This window comes from Cavia porcellus, unplaced genomic scaffold (assembly GCF_034190915.1).
Source record: "Cavia porcellus strain 051 isolate PalLab524CR breed Dunkin Hartley unplaced genomic scaffold, mCavPor4.1 scaffold_28, whole genome shotgun sequence".
Taxonomy (NCBI): Eukaryota; Metazoa; Chordata; class Mammalia; order Rodentia; family Caviidae; genus Cavia; species Cavia porcellus.
The window spans coordinates 36833362-36860458 of NW_026947511.1; positions in this window are offsets into that span (position 1 = coordinate 36833362).

Sequence of the window (27097 nt, forward strand, 5' to 3'; positions counted from 1 at the left end):
GAAGAATGTGATCACTACATACTACAAACACGGACCAATAAAAAACTAAACTTGAAAAAGAAAGAGTAAGGTGGGTGTAAAACTTAAAGGACATAATGTGCTTTTTTTTTTTTTATTATTTAAGAGGAAAAAGAGAAAAACACAAAACAAACCAAAGCGGCGTAAGGGTACACGCAATACAGAACTACAAAACAAAACAAAACAAAACAAAACAAAACAAAACAAAACAAAACAAAACACCATAACAGTAAGAAATTACCTGCTAGTAGATTACACACTATTTTCTTGAAAATAGTTCCTCAAATCACAGTATCAAAGAACACAAGGTGGACATTCAAACAGGGAGACTGCAAACAGCTGTGTTCAATGTTCCAAAAACATTGATAAAGTCAGCTATTTAACACCCCCAAACACACTTGCTGTTATATCCGTTAGAGCTCTTTTTCTTTTTTTTTTCCCTCTCTTTTTTACAACAAAATTTACACATCTTGGATTTTATTACTCCTTAGTGCTTATTACTTTCTTTGGGGGGGGGGGAAGAATACAGTCAAATATGGCAAAACAAAGCTGTCAGTCAATACCAAGGATAGACATAGCACATGGTGTAGAACAGAGTACAAGTTTATCAACAATGGTTATCAACGTTGTCCCTTGTTTCCTTAAAAAGAATTGTCTATCTTATTAGATATTATAAAGTTGGACAAAACAGTAGAGAACAAGACCAATAAAACTTAGGCATTGTAAACATTACAGGACTTCCAAAGAAGACAATAGTCAAACCAGAATGGGTATCTTAGTGAATCTTATTGTCTTCAAAGTAGTTGCCTATGTCTTCAAACTTGATACTATCATATAGAATGGAACAGAGTCTAATCAGTCAAAGCAAGATCGTGGGAGTACTACAGGACTTCAAAACAAGTTAATAGGAAATCGAAAAGAGTTACTATTTATATATCCTAATTTTTTTGAATTTTTTCTTTAATTAAGACAAACATAAGAAATGACTAAATAATTTTTTTTGAAACAATAAGGGGGAGATTGAGATAAAACAGGACATAACAATATAACAATAGAGGTCACAGCATGACTGTTTCAATAACCTAGTACTTCACCACCTTATAACCTGACTTAATAGTAGTTACCATAGTGTCTTTTTCCTTGAAATATTTGGGTAAAACTTCATATACTCTAGCTTCAAATATTTTCATATCAAGAAGCCCAGAATAAAGCCTTTCTAATTAATGAGTGAAAACTTTATAAGGCTTCAAGGCCACCTAATGGGGAATCATGATTACAACATATTTTTATATATTTGAATCATTACTTACATTAGGGAAACTATTCGGTATTCACACATGCGAGATTGATTTATTTCACTTATGAGTATGGTCTCAAGCTGTGCCCATTTATTGATAAATATCTCAATGTGATCCTTCTTTATAGCTGAATAATACTCCATTGTATAGAAATACCACAACTTTTTTATCCATTCCTCAGTTGATGGGCACTTGGGTTGTTTCCAAGATCTGGCGATTACAAATTGTGCTGCTATAAACATAGGTGCACGTATATCACTGTGGTATGATGCTTTCAGTTCTTCTGGGAATATGCCTAGAAGTGGAATAGCTGGAATAAATGGGATTTCCAGTCCCAACTTTTTGAGAAATCTCCAGACAGATCTCCACAAAGGCTGTACCAGTCTACACTCCCACCAGCAGTGCAGGAGAGTTCCTTTTTCCCCACAGCCTCTCCAGCATTTGTTGTTGGTTTTCTTGATCCTGGCCATTCTTTCAGGAGTGAGATGGTATGTCAGTGTGGTTTTAATTTGCATTTCTCTAATGACCAATGATGATGAGCATTTTTTCATGTATTTATTTGCCATTTGCATTTCTTCATCTGAGAATTGCATATTCATCTCAGATGCCCATTTTTGGATTGGATCTTTGAATTTCGGAGGTCTGAGTTTCTTTAATTCTTTGTATGTTTTAGACAAGAGGCCCTTGTCTGAGAGAGAGTTCACTAAAATCTTTTCCCAGTTTGTGGGTTTTCTTTTCACTATGCTGGAGATTTCTTTTGACATGCAGAAACTTTTTTTTTAATTTTTTTTTTTTTGTCTTTTTCATTTTTATCGGTACCAAGGATCGAACTCACGACCGCCTGCTTGCAAGGCAGGTGCTTATGCCGCTGAGCTAAATCCCCAGCCCCAGACATGCAGAAACTTTTTAATAAGAAGTGGTCCCAGTTATTGATTCTGGGAAGTATTTCCCGTGCGGTTTGAGTCCTGTTCATGAATTCTTTACCTACTCCTATGTCTCCAAGGTTTCTACCTATTTTGTCTTCTAATAGATTTAGTGTTTCTGTTTTAATATTCAGATCTTTGACCCATTTAGATTTTAATTTAGTACATGGTGATAGACATGGGTCTAGCTTTAGTTTTCGGCAAATGGAGAGCCAGTTTTTCCAGCACCATTTATTAAAGAGACTGTCGTTCTTCCAGTGAACCTGCTTGGCTCCTTTATCAAAAATAAGGTGGTTGAGTGTGTTCGTAGTTGTGGTTGTATCTTCTAATCTATTACACTGATCTTCAGCTCTGTTTTGATTCCAATACCATGTTGATTTTACTACTGTTGCTTTGTAGTATAACTTCAAGTCAGGGATTGTGATGCCTCCTGCTTTGTCTTTGCTGCTTAGAATTGCCTTTGCGATTCTAGGTCTCTTCTGGTTCCAGATGAAATTTAGGAGTGATTTCTCTAGATCTATAAGGTATGTTGATGGTATTTCTATTGGGATTGCATTGAATCTGTATAACAGTTTTGGGAGAATGGCCATTTTCACAATGTTTGTTCTTCCTATCCATGAGCAAGGGATGTCTTTCCATTTTCTGAGATCATCTTCAATTTCCTTTTTCAGTGTATTATAATTTTCACTGTATAAGTCTTTCACTTCTTTCGTAAGAGTAATTCCTAAATATTTCATTTTTTTGCTTGCTAATGTGAATAGTCCAGTTTCTCTTATTTCCCTCTCTGTAATTTTGTTGTTCGTGTATAGGAATGCTATTGATTTCTGAGTATTGATTTTGTATCCAGCCACATTACTGAATTTATTTATTGTATCTAAGAGTATTTCAATGGAGTTTAGGGGGTCTTCTATGTAGAGTATCATGTCATCTGCAAACAATGATAATTTAACTTCTTCTTTTCCTATCTTTACCCCTTTTATTTCTCTTTCTTGCCTAATTGCTCTGGCTAGTACTTCCAGTACTATATTAAATAGGAGTGGTGATAAAGGACATCCTTGTCTTGTACCCGATTTTAAAGTAAAGGCTTTCAATTTTTGGCCATTTAGTATGATGCTGGCTGTTGGTTTGTCATAAATGGCCTTTATTATATTGAGGTAAAGACCATTTATTCCAATTTTCTGTGAAGTTCTTATCATGAATAAGTGTTGGACCTTATCGAAGGCTTTTTCTGCATCTATAGAGATGATCATGTGATTCTTATTTTTGGCTTTATTGATATGGTGGATTACATTTATTGATTTGCGTATGTTGAACCATCCTTGCATTCCTGGGATGAATCCCACCTGGTCATGGTGTATAATCTTCTTGATGATTTTCGGGATCCTATTTGCCAATATTTTATTGAGGATTTTTGCATCTGTGTTCATTAGGGAGATCGGTCTATAGTTCTCTTTTATAGTTGGGTCTTTCTCAGGTTTTGGTACTAGAGTAATATTTGCTTCCAGGAATGACTTAGGAAGGATTGCTTCCCTTTCAATTTCATTGAATAGTTTGAGGAGTGTCAGCATTAGGTCTTCTTTATATTTCTTGTAGAATTCTGCAGTGAATCCATCTGGGCCTGGGCTCTTCTTGGTGGGCAAGGACCCAATTACATTCTCAATTTCATTAGCAGAGATTGGGTTATTCAACAGTTTTATATCCTCTTGATCTAGCTTTGGTACTTCATATGCTTCTAAGAATCTGTCTATTTCTTCTGTGTTATCAAACTTTTGAGAGTAGAGGTTTTCGAAATAGGTGTTGATGATCCTCTGTATTTCTATTGGGTCTGTAGTGATTTCTCCTTTTTCATTTCTTATTGCATGAATTTGAGCTTTTTCTTTCCTTTTTTTAATAAGGTTGGCTAGGGGCTTATCGATTTTATTTATTCTTTCAAAGAACCAACTCTTTGATTCGTTGATTCTTTGGATTGTTTTCTTAGTCTCTATTGCATTGATTTCTGCTCTGATTTTTATAATTTCCTCTCTTCTTTTGGCTTTGGGCTTGACTTGCTCTTCTTTTTCTAGCTGTTTGAGGTGTAGCATCAAGTTATTTATTTGTATTCGTTCTGTTTTCCTGATTTGGGAACTCAGTGCAATAAATTTTCCTCTCAGAACGGCTTTCATTGCATCCCACAGATTCTGGTAAGTTGTATCTGCATTTTCATTTTCTTTTAGGTATTGTTTAATTTCTTCTTTAATTTCTTCTGTGACCCACTGATTACTCAAGAGTGTGTTATTTAGTTTCCATGTGTTTGCGGAATTTTTGCAGTATCCTTTGTCATTAATTTCTAATTTCAGAGCGCTATGATCCGATAATATGCAAGGGATGATTTCAACTCTTTTGCATTTGCTTAAATATGTTCTGTGAGCTAATATATGGTCTATTTTAGAAAATGATCCATGTACTGCTGAGAAGAATGTGTATTCTGATGTTGTTGGGTGGAACATTCTGTATATGTCTATCAAACCCATTTGTTCACAGGTGTGATTCAGTTCTGTTATTTCTTTGCTCATTTTCTGTCTGGTTGATCTGTCCCTTGGTGTCAGTGGTGTATTAAGGTCTCCTGTTACAATTGTGTTACTGATAATTTGAGTTTTCATTTCTGTTAATAATTGTTTTATATAACTGGGTGCTCTGGAGTTTGGTGCGTATATATTTAAGATAGTTATCTCTTCCTCTTGGAGTTTTCCCCTTACGAGTATGTAGTGACCTTCTTTGTCCTTTATGGTCATTGTTGGTTTAAAGTTCACGTTGTCTGCAAACAGAATGGCTACTCCTGCCTTTTTTTGGATTCCTGCTCCATGAAGAATTGTTTTCCATCCTTTGACTTTCAGTCTGTGAGTATCTTTCTGGGTTAGATGGGTTTCCTGTAAACAGCATATGGTTGGATTTTGTTTCTTGATCCATTCTGCTAGTCTGTTTCTTTTGATTGGTGCATTGAGACCGTTTACATTAATGGTTATTACTGTTAAATGCTGGTTAATTGTAGGAATGTTATCTCTCTGCTGTTGCATCTTTATCTTTCTGTTCTGTTTAATTATTTGCTTTGCTTAGTGCTTTTTTCCTTTGTGTATCTAAACTGTCTTTCAATATTTTTTGCAGGGTTGGTTTGGTGTTCATGAAGTTCTTCAGCTGTTCTTTGTCATGGAAGTATCGTATTGCACCATCTATTTTGAATGATAGTTTTGCAGGATATATCAGTCTTGGTTGGAAATCATTTTGCTTTAGGATCTGGAATACTTCACTCCATGCTCTTCTTGACTTTATCGTTTGTGCTGAGAAGTCTGCTGTGATTCTGATAGGTTTTCCTTTATAAGTGATTTGTCTTTTCTCTCTGACAGCTTTTAATAATCTATTCTTGTGTTGGATTTCTGGGATGGTGACTATTATATGTCTGGGTGTAGTTTTATTTTGGTTATGACTGTTTGGAGTTCTATATGCTTCACTGATCCTGATGTCAGTTTCTGATCTCATGCTTGGGAAATTTTCAGCTATTACTTCTCTAAATATCCTCCTGACATCCTTCATGTTGTCTCCCTCTCTTTCATTAATCCCTATCATTCTTATGTTATTCTTCTTTGCATCGTCTTGCAGTTGTTGAATTGTTGTTTCCTGGTTCCTTGTTATTTTCAAAAGATCTTTCCTTTCCTGTTCACTAGCTGCAATCCTGTCTTCAAGGTCTGAAATTCTATCTTCACTTTCATTAAGGCGGTTTTTACAACTTTCAGTGGAGTTTTTTATTTCCTGTATATCTCTGTGCATCTGCATTATGTATTCTGTTTGTTTCTTATATTGCTCGTCTAGGGATTCTATCTTTTTGTTTAGTTCCTCCAATTTTTTATCTGTGTTTTCTTTAGATATATTTAGAATCTCTTTCATTTCTTTTATCATTTCTTCTTTTATCTGGGAGATTATTTCGAGTTTGAATTTCTTTAAAGCTTCCTGGAGTTGCTTGTCAATTTCAGTGGCTATTGTGTCCGATATATGAGGTGGATGGGATATATTTTCTTCTATATACATCGCTCCTAGGGTTTCTTGAGATGGGCTGGAGGTTTGAGGTTGTAATTTGGTCTTTCGTTTTGTCATTTTCCTATATTTCTGTGTTTCAAGTGTTATTTGAAAGCTTCCTCAGGATCTGTTGAAAATCCCCTTCTATGTTTGGAGCTACTGGGACTCTGGTGCCGCGCTACTCCAATCCATTAGGCCTACAGAACCAGTGGCCCTCCTCTGCCTGCTCAGAACTCCGCAGTTCCAGACAAGCTGGGCCTCAGGGACACTGTGCGCCCACCTGCCCCTTGGAAGCTCCACAGTTCTTCAGTCGCAGCCAGGTTAGGGTACTCACCACAGGCCGCAGTGCTTCAGGAACCTGTGGACCCTCCCTGGTTGCAGAGATATCCACAGTCCTCCAGACACGCAGAGAGGCCAGTGAGGGCACCCCAGATCTTCCCAGCTCCTCCTCTGCAGACCTATGGCCAGGCGAGGCAGCTAAACAGGCTGGGCTTGGCTGGTAGTGTGGGCCAGCCCACCTATCGGGAGCTCAGCAGGTCTCCAAATGAAGCCGGGAATGGGGAGGCTGATGTGGAAGCCTCAAACCCACCTCTCTCCTTCACTGCACCTGGAAGCCTGAGGGAACTCCAGCAGTCTGGGCGCAGAAATCCAGAGTTCTCCAGACATGCAGAGAGGCCAGTGAGGGCACCCCAGATCTGCCCAGCTCCTCCTCTGCAGACCTATGGCCAGGCGCGGCAGCTAAACAGGCTGGGCTAGGCTGGTAGTGTGGGTCAGCCCACCTATCGGGATCTCAGCAGGTCTCCAAATGAAGCCGGGAATGGGGAGGCTGATGTGGAAGCCTCAAACCCACCTCTCTCCTTCACTGCACCTGGAAGCCTGAGGGAACTCCAGCAGTCTGGGCGCAGAAATCCAGAGTCCTCCAGACACGCAGAGAGGCCAGTGAGGGCACCCTAGATCTGCCCAGCTCCTCCTCTGCAGACCTATGGCCAGGCGCGGCAGCTAAACAGGCTGGGCTAGGCTGGTAGTGTGGGCCAGCCCACCTATCGGAAGCTCAGCAGGTCTCCAAATGAAGCCGGGAATGGGGAGGCTGATGTGGAAGCCTCAAACCCACCTCTCTCCTTCACTGCACCTGGAAGCCTGAGGGAACTCCAGCAGTCTGGGCGCAGAAATCCAGAGTCCTCCAGACACGCAGAGAGGCCAGTGAGGGCACCCCAAATCTGCCCAGCTCCTCCTATGCAGACCTATGGCCAGGCGAGGCAGCTAAACAGGCTGGGCTAGGCTGGTAGTGTGGGCCAGCCCACCTATCGGAAGCTCAGCAGGTCTCCAAATGAAGCCGGGAATGGGGAGGCTGATGTGGAAGCCTCAAACCCACCTCTCTCCTTCACTGCACCTGGAAGCCTGAGGGAACTCCAGCAGTCTGGGCGCAGAAATCCAGAGTCCTCCAGACACGCAGAGAGGCCAGTGAGGGCACCCCAGATCTGCCCAGCTCCTCCTCTGCAGACCTGTGGCCAGGCGCGGCAGCTAAACAGGCTGGGCTAGGCTGGTAGTGTGGGCCAGCCCACCTATCGGGAGCTCAGCAGGTCTCCAAATGAAGCCGGGAATGGGGAGGCTGATGTGGAAGCCTCAAACCCACCTCTCTCCTTCCCTGCACCTGGAAGCCTGAGGGAACTCCAGCAGTCTGGGCGCAGAAATCCAGAGTCCTCCAGACACGCAGAGAGGCCAGTGAGGGCACCCCAGATCTGCCCAGCTCCTCCTCTGCAGACCTATGGCCAGGCGCCCATAATGTGCTTTTGAAAACTAAAAAACACATTTACTCTCATTTATAGAATCAATAAGTAAGACTGTATTGAAAGTACTCATGGGATAGCTAGGTTTTGCCAATTTCCTCATGACTGGCTGGGAGTGTAAGAACCATCCACTGTGGGGAGAGGGTTCCCAGACTCACTTGTGTGCAGTGCCTTTGTGCTTTGTATGCTTGAATCCACTTAAAGTTTTTAAAAGGCATGGAAGTCAGCAGCTACACATGTGCAGATACACAATGAGGACAAAAATAACAAAGGTCAAAAATGAACCTGCCAGAACTGAACACCATCATGATAAGAAATAAACAGCTATGATTTAGACCAGAAACATGCCACTGTGTGTGTGTGTGTGTGTGTGTGTGTGTGTAATCGTTCAGACCCCCATGTCTAGAGTGGGGCTCAGGCAGGTGGAAAAGCAGTCAGGACACACAGGGAAGCTGCTCCATGCTGAGGCACAGCTGTGCAGTCCAGCTAGTGACCAGGCTTCCCAGACACCAAACAGCAGGATTGTTTCCAAGTCCTGGGCCACCAGGCCAGCCAACCTGCAGAACTAGTGAGAAGGCAGAGGGAAGCAGAGAAACAGACATTAGTCATGAGGAGCAGCACTGAGGAGAGAGCAGAGCTGTGCCTGGAACAGGACTTTAGTGTGCTGACTTCCTGGGAGGAGTGAGTTTCAGCCTGGACCTTCTGGGATGAGAGGATAATTAGGAGTCTCTGGAGTAGGTGAGAGTGTGAGCAGTAGTAGGTGGAGACACTTGAGACCATGCTAGACTGAACGGGAGAAAAAAGAAAGAAAGAAAAGAAAAAGAAAGAAAGAAAGAAAGAAAGAAAGAAAGAAAGAAAGAAAGAAAACTTACAAAGTTAAGTTTTTCTAAGCTTTTCTTATTTAGCTCAATACAAGACTGCACAATTATATAATTTAAAACTAAAATTTCTTCAGTCTTTAAGCTCCATGTCAGAACATTCTTGGGAATTGTACTGTCTAGATTCACTTAGAAGAAATTTTTGCATTAATCTATACAATGCTAATAATTTTCAGAGATAGCCATTATGATCCTTACTTTAGAAATTTAGGAAAGGATGTAAGGAAAGGGTCAGTGCCTTGCAGAGGTCACATAGGTGGAGAGGGGCAGAGAAGAGGTTTAAGCAGAGGATTCAGGAGGAGGAATGATTGTCCTCACAAGTGCTCCAAACCTGGGAGCCACAGGGAGCAGCCACTGCCGTGGGCATAGGGTGGGTGGGCAGAGAGGCAGTTGCCTGTGCCGTGCACTTTCTTCCACATGGTGCACATAATGTTATACTTCCACATTCTTGGTTTTAAGGCCCACATCTGAAGAAATTAAACCGATGAGCAACAAATCTAAACGAACGCTGGTAGACAGGAACACAACCCATTTTTCTAACAGGACACCTCCTTTGCCATGTGACAGTCGTGCTTTTATTTTACCTGCATTCCCTTTAGAAATTCTTTATATATAAGTCTTTATAAAGTTTATCCCGACCTTGTGTCCATATGATTTCTACTCAATATTTGTAATTGAAAGTTCATCCCACATTAGCTTATTACAAAGCTAACATTATCGGGCTTTCCAAAGCAATTTATTGTGTCACTGGTTTCTTTTCTATATTATTAGTGTTCTATTACTAGAAGAAAGTATTTTATGCATTTTCTGCAATCCACTTAATGTAATTATACTCTAATGCTGCATTGTATTCCCTTCTGAAGGATTTTTGAGTCACTCGTTCCAAAAATTTTAACTATCACCACTCTTGTTAATTCTTGATCCTCTTATTTAAGGCAAAGATCACAAAGAAAACTGTTGATTGGAACCATCTTGTAGTTAATCTTCCTGTTGCAGTCCTTCCCTCTCCACTGTCTCCTGTGTTTTTCTGCCAGAAAGAGTTCGGTAGGGCTATGTTCATTTGCATGCACACAGTGAGCACAAGTGCCCTAATTAATGTACTTTGACTTCACGAATTGTACTGCTTGTCCTATTATACATAAGCAAGTTCAAAATGTGCTACTGGGCTCACTGCTTTCTGTTTTTGTTCCAGGGTTTCCCAGGCATAAAGTGGGGATAGAATAATTTTATGTTAGATATGTTTAAGCACTGAGATGATGTGCTTTAAAATATTCCACAAATAATATCAGTGCAACTCTTAGTTAGTAATGGGAACTTTAAAGTTAGATCTTTGAGATAGAAATTCTTGGTTACCAGCCTTCTCTTCTCTACTTGCTCTGCACAACTCTTTGTTGTGAGAGCCGTGACCTTTCTAAAGGCTCAGCACTTCCGGCCTTTGACTTTCTGGATTCCCTAGGGTATGTGCATATGATGTAACTTTGGTCCATGGGACCTTCAGAAAACCTGTGAGAAGACAGTCTCTATAAAGGTTTTCTTCTTTAGTAAAACAAATTTGTACAGACTCAATATTCTGTGAGAATGTGACACTCAGAGAGCTGTGGTGCCTATTTTGTAAACGATAACAAGGGTGCCAGAAGGGATCAGTGAATACACAGTAATTGAGGATGCTCACTCTCTAGTGTTGCCTTCTATGACCTTGTATCTAGGCTTCTTAACTAAGAGAACATGTGCCCTCCTGATTTGCAGCATCAGTTATGCAGTGTGTTACTTGCCACTGAAAGCTCCCGAATATGTGTCTCTACCACATTCCTCATTGTGTCTACCACTTTTGCATGCATTTAATAAGTAACAGTTGCATATTGATATCTATATTATTCTTTAAAATGTCTTTGTGAAATAAATCTTCTGGGACAGGCATAAAAGTGGAGCCACATTAGAGAAAAAAACCATTAGCAAAATAATCATGTGCCTTGGCAGAACTTTGCAGGACTAAGTCTTGAATAAACAAGTCTTAAAATTACAGCATTCAGGCTATTGCAATAAGAACTTCAATAAAATGCAAAATTATGAACTAGAACCGGGCTTCTCAACTGTGACATAACACATTAACAAAATAAAATCCATAGCTTCATGTCTAATATTTCCTCATTCCCTTATTATAAATGCTGTTTAAATTTCTCTATTTGTTTTCCCTCCTGCCGGAGTATCATTGTATGATAAATTAAATACAGAGACAATGACCTATAATATTTTGGAAACACTCAAGTACATGAGCAAATAATATGCAAAGTTCCTGAGCAATAGTCCTAAGAAAATTTAGTGCCTGTTATTATAAAACTATGTCATCAGCAGAAAACTACTCTGTCAGCCTCTGAAATTTGTTTAGTAGCCAATAATCCTAATAGAAAGTGCATCAAGTGTATTTTATCAAGTGGGGAATCATTTCCAAAATACTGCTTTCCAATATCATACTGGCTAGCCTTTTAGGTCCTAGTGAGGTGTTATTTTTGAAATGTTCAATAAAAGGATTCATTATATAATCACGTTAAATTTGGTTAGGTTGTTGGCATAAAAGTGGCTCCATGGTTAAAATAATTCTCCAACCTACAGAGCTGCTCAGGAGACTTGAAGCTGTCTCCTAATTTGCAGACAGCTGGACACCTGAAGAACAACCTCCAGATGCCAAGATAGAGCCTCCGAGCCTTTGAATAGCTCCTGTCACAAGGGCACCAGAGGCATTATATCCTGTGCCTTTGGGAAAGTGAGTTTGTTTCTTATTTTATCACTGCCACTTTCAAAGGTTTTGTAAGTCTCTGGACAGAGGCATTAAGTCTATCTCTCTCTTTATTTTGGGACCCTATTGCTTTCAGACATTCTGATTCTCATTAGTGTAGTGCTTTCTTTCCCTAATGAGAACAACATCCCTTAGAAATTCTTTAGCCTGTGAAGGACTGGGACCCAGTTTCAGATATTTGATCCCATATGGTGTAAATAGGACTGAGGGGTCTGAATTTTAACCAGAAGCACAGAAGATTCTGGTGCAGATATGCTCAGGATCACAGTCGGCACAGATGACTGTCCAGTTAGGAAGTTGCTGAGGCAGAAAGGGTGAAGTGACATTTAGGGGAATTGCCAATTTTGACCGTTTACTGTGTACTTCCACATTTGATTTTATTTTTGTGTGTCAAGTATTCTAGGCTAAGAAGCTTTCAATTTTGATGAATGTGGAGTGGTATGTAACAGACTGAACCATCTCAGACAAGACAAACATAACTTTGAATAAACTGTTGAAAGCACCTATTTTGACACACTGGAGAACAAAGAGCAGCAGACAGACCTGGTACTTCCAATAGTGCTCAGCTATTGGAAGAAAGGAACTGTGCTAAATTAGAGTTGTGTTTTATTACATATGAACCGAATGTACTCCCATTAGCAAGTTAGAACTATTGAAGAAAGCCCAGGGATTTTGGTTCAAAGAATGAAAACAGAGGTCAGAGATATCCCAATTGCTGAAAATCAAGGGAAATAATTCTCAAAAACTGGAGCCACATAATGAATAAGCTGCAGACTGTTGAATTTCTGGTTGGCTCCTACGTGGTCTATATGGGAAAAGTCTAAAAAGCAGAACAGAAGGCGATAGATGTAAGATCCAAAGAGCTGAGGGGAACTTAAACTAAGGCACAGAAAGCTGGCAGACAGTGTAACCCACTAATTGATGGTTACATGACTTTTAAGAGAAGAGGCCCCTTGGCACATTCTGATACAGTACAGTGAAAAGTACATAGCATTTCTGTGATAATTCTAAAAATGCATAACCTGAATCTAATCATGAAGAGGTATCTTCAAAGTATAACATAGGGCATCCTGCAAAATATCTGACCCATGTTCTGACAACATATCAAGTAAAAGCTAAAAGAAGAATTTCTAGATCGCAGATGCACCTATTTTGTTGTGAACAGTAACATGCCACAGATGAATATGGTTGAGAGTTTGGGCTGATAAAAATGTTCATAATGGATTTTTAGGACCATTCATGAAAACTAATTTTATAATGAGATAGTAATACTAGATGTTGTGATGGCTTGTATTAGGGTATTCTCGCCCCATCCCAAGCTCAGGTGGTTGTAGTGGGTTTGTTCAGGAGTGACTAGTGATTGATGATTGTTTCATGGTACAATGCTGGGACTAAGGGTGTATGTTTACTAAATCACCCACTTATTGGTTTAAAATCACTCTAACCCCAGTAGTCTGGATAAGATAAAGGGGCAGGTCAGGCCTCTTGTTGTTTTTGCTCCCTTGTGGGCTTAACTGTTCACTGTGGCCCTCTTCTGCCATGTGCCACTGTGCCTTGGGGCCAGCTGACTATAGGCTGAAATGTTTCCAAATTGTGAGCTAAATAAGCTTCTCCTTCTCTAACTTTGGGAGTCTAGGTATTTTGTCTTTGCAATGAGAGAAAAGTAACTCAAACAGATGCCAATATTAACTTTATTTGACAGGTCATGTAAGAAAATATCTTTCCTTTTCTGAAATACCAGTACTATTCTTAGCTTAGTATTAAAGAAGTAATAGATGTACATTTTTCTGTCAAATGAGAGAGAGAGAGAGAGAGAGAGAGAGAGAGAGAGAGAGAGAGAGAGAGAGAAAGAGAGAGAGAGAGAGAAAACAAATGGGCAAAATAAAAACAAATTGTGAGTTTTGTGAATCCTGGCACAGATTACATTAGTTCTATGTATTTATTACTTGTGCTAACTTTTGGTAAGATAGAAATGATATTAAATAAAATTCTTAAACGTATTATCGAAGCATTTCTACCTTCAGGAAGAGAAGTAAGCATGCTGTTCCCTATTCTTCCTGCTAAAGACAACTAGGAATTCTAAACATTATATACAAAAATTACATTAAGTTTTCCTGAAAGACAGCGGAAGGAACATCTGTCAGGGACTCTGAGACCCATGGAGTGATAGGATGGTAAGCTCTCTGAGGTTTATTTTTCTTTCAGATAAGCCCAGATGTAGTCTTAAAGAAGTTGGTAAACTGCAAACGTAAAGCGTCTCCACAAAGCCTTTCTCTATAGTAGATGAGGAAAGGGTCAGATGGGGAAGCAGACAATTGTAGATGACCACTACTCTACTCCAAATGTCACAGAACAACTATGAATGCACCATGGTGCATAATAGCAAAGACCAAGTGACGAGCCCAGACTTTTACCTGCATCAGGCTGTGACAAGGTGAGCTGCCTGTCCTGCAGGGATGACGATAGAACAGGACATAGGGAATCAGAAACTTCATCTCCTGCACGAGGAAGCAAGTTCTGACAGTCTCGTCTCCGTGAGGGTGACATCGAGGATGCCTACCAGATAGTCAGGACTTCCAGCCCCACCTAGCAGTAATGAGGCCACCGCACACAGTGACAGAGGAGCTATTATAGAGAATCATAAATCACACCCCTAAGAAAAACGAAGAACCAATGCTTTAAGAAAAGAGAAAAATTAGCAGGATATATTATAGAAACTTTTTGATTTCCTATTAACTCAATTTGAAGCCCCATATTGCTCTCACCCTCTTGTTTTGCCTGATTTTTCTCCATTCTGTTTCATTTGATAGTATCGAGTTTGAGGGTATAAACAACTGCTTTGAAGGCAATAAGATTCTCTATGATACCCACTCTGGTTTCACTATTATCTTCTTTTGAAGTCCTGTAATGTCTCCAATGTTTAGGTTTTATTGGTTTTGTTCTGTACTGTGTTGTTCAATTTTATTATACCTGATGATACAGGCAATTCTTTTTAAGGTAGCAAGGGGCATTAAGGTAACCATTGTTGATTACCTTGTATTCTGTTTTTACATCATGTATTATGTCCAGCCTTTGTTTTGACTGACTCTGCTTTGTTTTGTCACATTTGGTTTTATTCTCTTCCAAAAAAAAAGTAATGAGAACTGTGGGAGTAATAAAACCCAAAGTGTGTAAATGTTATTGTAAAAAAGAAAGGAAAAGAAAGTGCTGTAAAGAACACAACTGCAAGTGTGTTTAGGTGTGTAAGATAGATGACCATATTACTAAATTATTGTTGGATCATTGAACACAACTGTTTGCAGTCTCACTGTTTGAATGTCCACTTTGTATGCTTAATTTTGTAACTTGCTCAACTATTTCTAAGTTGACAATATGTAATCTATTAACTAGTGACTTCTTACTGTTTATTTTTTTGAAATTCTGTATTACTTGTACCCTTTTATTGTTTTGTTTTCTTTAAATAAAAAAATAAATCATATCTAAGGATTAAAAGAGGACATGTAGGAATCTTGGACCCCATATCTTGGATCCAAAATGGTAATAATAAAGCCTCACTTGAGCTGTGGTGGAGCTCTGTCAGAGGAAACTATCTAAAACACCCATAATCTCACATCTATCTAATATCCATAATCTCATAATACCCCGATGTACAGATTTGAACACAAAACTACTCTTTATACAGAAAGCCAGAAAGATGGTGAATTGAGTGGAAAAAAATCAATATGTATGCACCCAAATGTTCTATAACACTATGATTCTTCAGGTGGCAGGCCATGGCACCATACAACTTCAAAAAGAGTCAGGCAAGGTTCTTTGTTACATATCCTGACCAGAGAAGTCTGCAACACAGAGGGACACACAGAGGGCTTTACCCAGGGTCCAGGTAACTGCAGACTGAGACACCAGCAGGAAGGCAGGTGGAGCTAGTTGGATCCCAGCTAAGGGGCTGATTGGAGTAACATCACAGGCCCCAGGGCACAGAGGCTATTTCTAGGTCCTGAGGTATGAAAACCAAAGCAGGAAACAAATGGGAGGGGGGAATTTGGGGTGTAGGCTTAGTAGTCCTATGCAGAGGGAGCCTGTAGGGAATTGTTCAGATAGTTGAAGTGGGGTTTAATAAAATGATTTCAGCTATGACATCAGAACTGGGCAAGAGAGTGCTTGCGAGGGACAAAAAAGGCAGACATAGGATGCAGTGGTCTCCTAGTTCTGGGGTACTCTTGCAGGTGTGCTGAGAACTTAATCTCTTATCACTAAGTGCCAGAGAATAAAGGAAGTTATTTAATCTGCACAAGATGTTCAGTGAAATTTGCTTTGAGTGTGGGTCACACAACCACAGCACTGGCACTGAAATGCTCACCTCTTTCCTCTTCAGTTCATGAACTGCTGGGAGCATGATACTGCTGATAATTGGGTTGCTGTTGCTTAGCGCTGTGTGTCCGAAGAGCCATTTACAGCTGCCGAGTGCATCCTCTCATGGGGAAGAGATGAATGTGTTATTATCTTATAAGGTATACAATTTTCTTGCAAATAATTTTCAAAATAAGTGGAAAGTGCTCAGTGGTTTGAAAATCATTCTAAACCTTCCTGAAAAGATTGCCCAGGAAGCTTTCATCTCCGTAAAGGAAGATTAGAAAAGGAAATGATGTCTAAATCAGGATGCATGTAATTCAGAACAGACACTTTTAGTCACTATTTGTATTCCATCAAACAATTTCTCACTGTTTCTAGGCCACATTTTTCTCACTGAGAAAATAAAATACCTATTGATAGTTATGGAATTGGTAGGTGTCAGACATTACAGTGAGAAGTGCTTTTAGACAGTGGATAATCTGTAGATGTCTTTAAGGAAATGTGTGGCTCTATCATTTATACTATTGTTATCATAGTTATAAGGAAATCATAAGAGAACATAAACTTATGCATTTGGTTTTGTTGAAAAATAGTAGGAAAAATCTCTGAACTCAAGCAAATGCCAACATTAACAGCACTAGCTATTCAAAAATTCCTTCTAAAACACAAACAATGCCAGGAATGGTAAGAGAAAATGATACTGCCTGTCTATTACACCTGGGTATGAACCGTGTTATAATGCTTTTCAATAACTTACTTGAAATAACTGTTTAGTATTCATGCTTTTCTTCAAAAATGTCATAGAGGGGAGTAGATAGATGCACAGCCTGACAGACTATAGATCTCTTCTTCCAGGATTATAAACATAAACAATTATAATTCAAAGCAGAAAATTAGAAGAGGGCATTTCAAAAAAATACAGACTAATCTTTTGCATAAGAAACTCCACACACATACATATATAATATGTACATAAACGCACATATGTCATGTACGTGATATCACCAGTAAATTAAAAATGGTAATGATAATCAAACTACTTTCACTTCAAAAATGACACTATGGTTTGCACTGGAAAAATCTATATAACTTACTGCTTAATTAAAAGAATGGGACCCAACAGACACACGTTTTATGTAGGGAAAATTAAGTGAGTTCATAAAAATTCATAAGTTATGTTGATAAAACTGTTTTCAAAGTGCACATTATAGCTGTTCTCTCCTAGATGGGCTGCATGCACACAGTGATTTCCTTCTGAAGAATACTGTAGGGAAAAGGAAGACAAGAGTTGGGGAAAAGAACTTGACAAATGTGACTACTCAGATGATTAAGGGTACTATCAACATTTGGAAGCTATGATAGCTACTGAAGACTACAGTGTGGCCCAAAACCCATAATGTGCTTTTCAGGCCAATCCAAGGTAAGTGCAGGGTTCACCTGCAGCCTGGGCACAGTTGCTCCCACAGACTCCCGCAGAGCTGGTGTAGTGTGGTCCATGAAGGGAGCTGCGTGGAGGACTTGGACTCCTTCACCATCTTATACGTTCTGCTCTCCTAGTCCAGAGGCCCCTGTGTTGTAGAGGCTTCCTTATTAGAGAATCTTGAACACAAATTTTCCACTCTGACCCAGTAGATTCCCACTCCTGTGCCTCCCCCATTGCCTTCTACCCAGCCTGGGTATCTGGAATCTGTAAGATACAAGAACACTTGGGAGTCCCAGAGGCAGCTGCCCCACACCTGCGACTTCCAAGACACATTCAAGGATGCCTAAGGCTATCAGTACCCTCAGTTAGCTTATGCTTCTTTCTTTCCTGACCCATTACCTCCCCCAAATTTCTTAAGGAAACTGTAAGTCTATAAATTAGTTTTGTTGAGAAAGCAAAGTCTGAAAACCTGATTGATCTTAAAGGGACAGTCTGAAAGAATGCTCAGATCATCCAACTTAAAAAGAGTTTTGAAAAGGAGCTCAGACCTGTCATCTGTAAAGTGGATCATTATCATCCAATAGGATGGGTCATTCTTTTTGTCTCATATGCTAAGGCCAAGATGGAGCTCCCTGAAGACTCACAAGCTCATCAATTCCGCAGACTCCTCATGGAAAACATAAATGTTCTCAGTTTCAGGCAGTTACGCATTTCTCTCCAAGAACTGAACTCTTTTTACGCTGAGTGTATGGATTAAAATTCTGCCTAACAAATTCCTTATCTTGCTGCTGCATTCTGAAAATTCTTTTTCTGTGATGGAAGTCAGAGAATTTACAATCCACCCCATGGGTGAAGTGGACCCAGATTCCTCATCTCTCTGACCAGCATTCCTTAGAAGCCTGCCTGGTGACGGGAGCCAATAAGATGTTACAACTTGCTTAATGGAAAACCTGAAGATATATAGAAAAAGAGAGAAAGTAAAAATGATAATATGAATCAGAGGACAATGCAAATCTTTTCTACTGATAAGAAATCTATTGTACTTGGGCAAAATCATACACATTTCTATGAATTAGGCTCATTTGCATGATTATCATTTAAAATTTTTTTACAGTTTTTAATTGTGGCCAAATGCACATAGGATATATAAAATTTACCATCTTAACCACCTTAGGCATACAGTTCAGTGGCATTAATTACGTTTAAATTGCTGTGAAACTAAATCTCCAAAACTTTTTCATCTTGCCAACGTGAAATTTTGAACCCCTCAAACAAATTCTCATTTTCTTTTTCCTTCAGCTTCTAGTGACCACTGTGCTGCTTTCACTTACTATGAACTTGACTGTTCTTGATACCCCACAAGAGTGGAAATAATGCAGAATTTCATTTTTCAAGAATGTTTTATTATAATCTGCATAATATCTTCAAGATTCATCCATGTTGTACTGTGTGTCAAAATTGTCTTCCTTCTGTAGGCTGAATAGCATTCTATAGTAGGAAATATCAAATTTCTAAATTCTAACTTCTACTTCTCGGCTACTGTGAATAGAATTCCTATGAACATGTGTGCACAAATACTTCTTTGGCATATTGCTTTCAATTCTTCAAAATGCTGTGTGTAGTGAGGAGCAGAATAACTGGTTCACATGGTCATTCTACTCTCCAGTTTTGGGGACAGCTAACAATAGTTCATTTTTTTTCTTTGTCATGCTTGGAATTATAAAATAAGCAATGAAAAAATATAACTATAAAAATATCTTACAGAATTAAATAATTGACCTAAATCCTGCCTGTGTTCTAGCAAAAGAATACCAGCCATTACATTTCTGCATTTCATAGTATTTCTCATGTTTTCTTGGCAATAGTTATTTCTATTTCTTGGCATCATTCTCAAACTGACTTATCTGTGACATATACCCTGGCAAGAGAAAAGGAAACAGTAGGCTCCAAGGAAGAAGAGAGTAATATGGAAAGAAAGGCAGGAAAAAGAAAGAAGATATAATAAGTGAAGGGGAAAGCAAACGTTGTGGCACATGTCATATCTAGAACCCTAGCATTCAGGAGACTGAGAAGGAGGATCTTGGGGAGTTCAAAGCCAGCTGGGGCTATGTACTGAGATCAAAGGCAGATCGAACTATACAGTTAGACCCCTGTCTCAATAGCTAGTTAGCTAGCTAGATAGATGTGGTCTTCTCTGAAGTCCTAGTAACGTATATAAATCTTAGCTCCCTTGTGTCTCCTGAGGATTCCCTTCTGCTTCTTTGGATAAACCAATTTATTATTGCTCACCCTCTTTTTATTGCTAAACTATTATTAATGCTATTGTTTTTTAAAAGACAACTTCAAAATACAGATGAGGCTCCATTAATAAACAAGTTAAGTGATTAGACAGAATTGTCCAGGAAAGTGAGTGCCTGGATTAGTACCAGGTTCTTTGGAGGAGGTGAAAACACAGGCATGGCCGATGTGGAAAGTAATTCAAGCCTAACCCTAGCACTTCTGTGTGTTCCCCAGGATGATGTGAGAGTGTGTGTCTTCACTAACTTACTCTTTCATATTCTTTGAAGAGTTTTCTCAGAGAAGAGCATAAAATATCTTGTTTCTGGCTGTAGATTTCATTTTTCCTCCTTTTCTTGTTGAAAAAGTCAGGTTTTCTTTGCAATATCTCTGAGTATAAAAATGACAACTCCAGTTAAGAATTTTGGCACAGTTATGTCATGTGAATTCCAGAAAAAACATGAAGTTCAAAGGAAAATCAATGATTAAATAGATTTTTTTTTAAAAAAAAAGACTATGAATTCCTTTTTATTGACTATCATAATGAAGTTTAATTTCCTGGCAAATAAATCTATTCATCTTCTGTCCTTAGTGAAGAAGGTGCTTAATACAGTAACTCTGAAGCCTCCTGATGAATTTGCTCAGATCTAAGCTGCGGGATCAGGATGCTGAGACAGAGATCAGAGCCACGTTAATTTTGTTCACCTCCCTAAGAGTTTAGTCCCCCAGGTCCTAAAGTTCCAAGTCAACTTCACCAAAGTGTAGGGAGGGGTTTCTCAATCTAGGCCCCACCCTCTTTTCTCAGACTTTTATTTAGAAAATTGGTCTCAGTAAACTCTGCTTCTTTGAGATGTAAAACTTGTAAGCTCTTGCTAGTTTACAGCCCAAGTACCTGGAGCCACCCTTTTGAAGTGGAAATAGAGTCCCTGTCTCCAACCCTGGGGGAAGGTGGATGCCTGACCTGGATCAACAACAGCAGCAAACTAGGAAGGGTTAATCAAGCCCAAAGACTGAGACAAAGAGGTCTCTAACTTCCCCAGTACTTTTCAGATCTCTCAGCCAGCACTGGACAGCTCTCACCTTTGGTTTCAGTGGAATTGAGTTCTCTCTCCTGCATTTCAAGGGTCTTAAATAGTTTCTTTTGTTTAACTCAGTATAACTTTTCCTTGACATCAGTCTGTTCTTTCAAATTTGGGTTCATGTAGATTTCTTCTTGTTTACTTTTGAACCTTATTTATTTTTGTAGAGGGATTGAACTCGGAGCTATATCCCGACTTTCTCTTTTTTGGTGGGGTAGGGAATGGGGAAAGGTTCTAGCAAGTTGCTAACTTGCCCATGCTGGGCTGGAACTTGGCGTCCTCTTGCCTCAGATTCTCCATATATATTAATTTTAATGACCAAAAACTCAACCATAGCCCCAAACCAAAAATCCTTCATGGTTCTTTCCCAGTGTCATTGGAATCATAGTGGACATGGGGACCTAATGACCTTCTGATATTTCATAGTTGTTTTTGATGGGTAGGATGCATTCATGGAGGTTGCTTCTTTACAATCATTGATGAAGAAAAATGTCAAATGTGTGGTGGAAAGAAAAAAAAAGAATTGGACACCAAGCATCTACTTTACTCTGGTCATTCACAGGCTTCTCCAGTTTTCGCAATCACCCCACCCAAAGTGGGAACTGCAAAGTTCCCACTTTGCAGATAAAGAAACTGAAATGACAAATAGGAAATAAGTGGCAGAGTCAGATTTTTCATTCAAGCTGGCTCACCCAGCACTTGAACTGTTTTTCTTTATTCCTTGATGCCATTTAATACTTGTATTCTTCTTAGTCCTTTGAATGTGTCCATCTTCAGTAAGCATTTTGGGGGTAGGAGATCATCAGACTCAAAAAGAGGAGAAAACACTTCCAAAGGAGAAAAAGGTCATGAGGGTCAACTCTTTATTTATTTAGTAAACATTTCTTTCAAACAGACTAGAGATACTTTTCTCCCAAATGTTTGTGAAATGAAGTAGAAGTGTCCAGAGGAAACAGGACTGACATTAGAAGCAGTATCATATGCAGATCCTGCAGATACAGGAAATCTCTCCTATATGGTCCATGATACCAGCAAGCAGACATTTGATATTTCTGAGGGAAAGGGACCTGAAATATGACTGTCCTCCCTCCTTAGAGATACAAGTGAGGATCACAGAACTGATCACAAGGACTATGTGTGTGAGAAAAAATACTCCCACATTTCCTTCCCATCTGGTGCTCTCATTACTAGTTCTGGAAAGCACTGACTAACTGGGTCAGACCTTTACTGAAGGGCTAGTAGTCATAAAGAGTAACTTTGTGTTAGAGTGCCATTAAGGACTTTGGAAACTGGACCTACAAAGACATTCCTATGGAGCTGTGTGCTCAGCAGAGCAAAAAATAAAATAAAAACAAAAATAAAAAGCATAGTTTAGACTGAGCTTGGTGCAGAGCTGCATATTCTGCCTATGAAATTACCTTTCTGACTGTTCTGTGGAGATGACTTTCTCATTAAGTTTTGCAGTGGATGCTAAGCTTTTTGTTGCTTTTGTTTTGTTTGGGGTTACTGTATTTATTTACTTATTTATTAACAGTACTGGAAACTGAGCCTAGTACCTTTTCACTGAGCTATGTTCTCAGCCCCTTTATTTTTTATTTTGAGATAGGGTCTCAGAAACTCACTAAACTACCTAGGCTGGACTTGAAGTGATTCTTTTGCATCAGTCTGTCAAAGTGCTGGTATTATAGGCATGTGCCACCTGCCCAGCAGGCTTTTGGTTGGTTTAAATTGTCACAAGGTGAGTGCATAACCCCGCGAATCAAAATGAAATTTCTTCTCATTGAAGTGTAGACACTAATGCTTAATGAAAAGATACAGACTGAGAATTCCTACAGCGTCACGAAGCAAGGTGAGCTCACTGGGAAGATCCCTTTTGGGGCTAGTGATGAAGACCAAGTCACCCCTCATCAGGCAGATTCTGATGTTAGATCTACTTCTCTCCTTGCTACTTACATTAGACATCAATTTCCCTTTTACTAAGGGAGTGTGATTTGGTGTCTCTTCCTTGTATCTTTACAGCTGTTTAAAGAATACTGGCACCATTTAAAAAGAAAAGTCAGACTCTAAGGATAAGAAGTGGGACTCTTAACCAAAAAATCAGTGTGAGTGGAGAGGAGTGCCTGCAGGGCTGGGTCAGTCACCTTCAAGGCTTTATGTCTGTGCTTCCAGAAGCAGATGGCTCTGACTGTGTGGAGGGACTCTCTCTGGAACACTGTACAATTGAAAATGAGTCCCTATCTGGCTGCAGAGGGGAACACCAGAGATGTGTCCCAGAAATGTGTTGATAATAGAATCAGCATGAGCCTGCTGGTGATGTGGAATCTACACACAGAACTGTAGGATTCATTTCCTGAGGCCAGGAGAGCAGCAGCAGAGGCAGTGAACTCTGACAAAGGCAGCCCTGGTCTGGAACCTCATGAGAGCACCCTTGATCCGGAGCATAGCGCGCACACACGAATCAGAGGAAAATTTTCATCTTATAAAGACCATCAGAAATTTGGCCTGTGGAGTTTTAAGCTTTTTGGGTCTCTGGAAAGTATTTGCAAGGGAAATCCTAGGAAGGACTGAATTCAGCATTAACCCAGTGGTGAGGTGTGCATTTACCAGCTATGAGGTCAGGATAGTTGGGGTGTAATTTCTCAAGGTCGCAGACTACTGTGTGGTTGCCTTTCTTGCAAGTTCAATGACTTCAGTTTCTGGTTATTAAGATACTAAGCTTTCAGTTGCAAAAATCTTTGAAAGATGGAGTCAATAAATGAAGCAAAGGATAGGTGGGCCTGGTGGTGCACCCCTTTATCCCAGCATGCTGGGAATTAAGGCAAGAGGATCACACACTGGAGCATAAAGGCAACTTAGTGAGACCTTGTCTCAAAATAAAAAGAGAAACAGGCTAGAGATATAGCTTAATATGAAGGGTTTGATTTCAATCACAAGAACTTAAAAAAACAAAGTACCAATGGATTAGTGATTTTTACTGCCAACTGCAACAAGGAAAAACAAAAAAAGCCTAATAATCAGGCAATCTCAATCATGCCTGGTTCAGACAGATATATAATTGTAGATCCCTTCATTTCATCTTGTTAATTTTTAAAATTTAAATCTTAAAAAGATCATTGTTATGAGATCGCTTCTGTAAATAACAGGAAAAATAACCTCATGCTATGGCTAATCTATCATTCCATACGGTTTCAAGTTTTGAGAAATGTTTTTGCTAGAGATGCTGATTTGGCAAAGAAAGGTGGGGGGATACCCTCAGTCAAGCATGTGAAATGTGATTTTTGCATAATTCCCAATCAGCAGGTACTGCTAAAAATCTTTCTGCTCTGATAAATGGTTCCTTCTTTTAGACTAAAATGTACAATTTTCCAACTGGAAGGGACAGAGACACCATCTAGAACAGCTTTCTCTTCTCTCACAGGCTTACTTATTAAATTAGATTTAGGTAGTATTCTGATCTAGGTGGTCTGTAAGTTGTTATGAGACAATCTCTATCTTTGTTCAGTCCTATCACTATATAAATTTTTTCTTCCCCTCACACCAATTTTCTCCATATATTTAATGTCAAATCAGTTTATTTTAACCAGAGTGCAGTGAGAACATTACAAAGTCTAATTTTAATGAAAAAGAGTTTATTATGTTTGTGTATTTTACAAGGCAAACTGTAATTGGGGCCATATATCTTCAATCCTTCAAGTATGTGAAAAACATTGTTCCATAATTTTTGATTTTGTCAAAATACTAACAGTGACATTACAAACTGTTCTCTGTTCAGTGTAGCACAGATGATAGCATAATAAATATTAAAACTAAAGATATTTACTAGATATTCATTTTTACTAGGCATGGTTTATTTTCAAAAGCAGTATTGAAAACTTGAACATACTGTTTAATATACAAATATTAATTTTACCCTTGTAACCCTAGGTGAGGACTTTTACTCCTCTTTTCTTTAATGAAAATGAGAAACTTAATAATTTGTAAAGTGCTTCATAATGCCAAACTCTGAATAAAGCAATCATTTGCTTTTAGGATCTGTCTTCAATGTAGAAATTGTGAAAATGCAGGAAAAAAGTTTGTTTTTCATTCTTTTGGGTCAGAGTTCTTTTGAAATATGCTTACCCAAGGGCAAATGTTATCAAAAATTCTGTTGGAAGTAGGTGTGGTTACCCAACATGTTAGAGAAACCGTTGACTCATATACTTGATAAGGAGATGAGATATGATAGACAGCTAAATTATTTAGAAATATTGTAGACAGAGAGACAGGGGTGGGCCCTCTAAAGGTCAGTGCAGAAGGAAACTGTAGCTAGAGGCACATTTACTGCAGGCCAGGCTTCACTACCGCCATGTACTTTCCTAGGGATAAACAGTAGTGATTGATATTCCATTGGACCAACATTACGTAAGCTACTACACTTGTAATCTTATTAGCTGTCAACAGTTTTGTCCCACCTTGAACCTGGGTTTGCTCAATAAAAGACCCTTGAGAAGCAGGGTTACAGGGCAACCCACCTTTTAGGCCCCCTTAGACAAAAGTGCTCTTTCTCTCAATAAATTCTTGCAGTTCTAAACCTCCATTGTCCTTAGAATCAATTCCTTGATTTTAGAGAACACAAACATGGCATTTCGAATACCTGACAGGTTGAGAGTAATAATGCTTACCTTATATTGTGTGGATTATTTAACTGTTGTACATCATACAACCTGCATCAATAAGAAACAGAAAATATGCTGATTACCACATTAAAGGTTCTATTAGGTTGTAGGGAAAAATCCTCTGTTTATCTTTCCTTAAACAAGTTTTTTTCTCCAACTGTATTTGACCTCGAAAATGTTGCTTCTCAAGTCATCCATGTTAAAAATATGTAAAAAGCAGAAAAATGAAAATCTCCCACAGAACAATCTCTATAAAACAACCTCCTAGATAATACAGACATTCCTTGTTTAACCACCTACCTGTTTAACAATTTTTCAAACTTCCGACTGAGGCACTCTGGGTTCACAATCCATCCCTTGGATTTATGACCTATCTTTTTGGTTTTTTTCTGGTGTGCTGTTCTGAATAGCCTGTTTATAGAGCTCCAATGTATTTTTTGTAGCAATACAGACCTTGTTTATACAGTACTGTAATTTACACTGATTGCACTCTACTGTAAAATAGTGTAGCTTTACGGTCTGTTTTACATTGCCATACTGCATGGGAGAGTCATGCAAACAAAAGCAAAGCCATTGAATTGGAGTTTCCTTTGACCATTTCTTTGTTCTGAATATTGTAATATATATACTATATGCAATTCCTCATTTAGCAAAGAATTCACTTACTGTCTTAGCAGATGGAACTGAAGTCAGTCTTTAAATGAGGATTCTCTATTTATACTGAAATTCTTTAGATGTTAAAAAGTTGAACAAGAGAAAATTTTTGTATTAGTTGAAAGTTAGATGTTGGTCATATCAAGAGGACTTCTCTCTTTTGCTCATGTGGTCAATGATAAGTGGTTTCACAGTAAGGATCCATGTTCCAGGTCCCCGTTTACAACCACAAAACTAAGCCAAATGACATTTTCTTATTGAAAAACAAGGCACTTGAAAAATGAAAGATTACTGATGTAAGATCACTTTAGGTTGTAGTGCAGTTTTATTTTCAAAGGATTCAGATGGGTCTGAACCTCACACATCATTTTATTATTTTTATTGGAGCCTTAATTACATTATACACTTGAAAGTTTGTGCAGAAAAATAACATACTTCACACCAAAACTTTTAGTTATGGGTACAATCCCCAGCGTGACTTCATTCCAGACCTGTCTGCCATGCCAAGATAAGTTAAAACATCCGGAAGAGACTGTACTAATAATAAATTCACCAAATAATGGTTTCCCCTCTTCTTCTTTTATTGAACTCTGACACTGAAATAAAGGACAGTTTCTAGATTGTTTGATGTCTTCTTTAAATTCATTTACCTAACTTTTAGTGCTAAGAAACACTTTATATGTTATGAAAGTTCAAATCTCTAATAGACCACTCTAATACATTATATTTCTCCAACATGGAAAGTGTACATTGTTTTTCAAAACAATTTGGCCCATGTAAACTTTAGAATACTATAAACTAATAATTAAATTTTTTCTTTTGAGAAAAGGAAATTTTCCAACATTGGCACAAAAATGTTTGCACACATATTATAATATATTATAATATAACATATTCCATATATATTATAA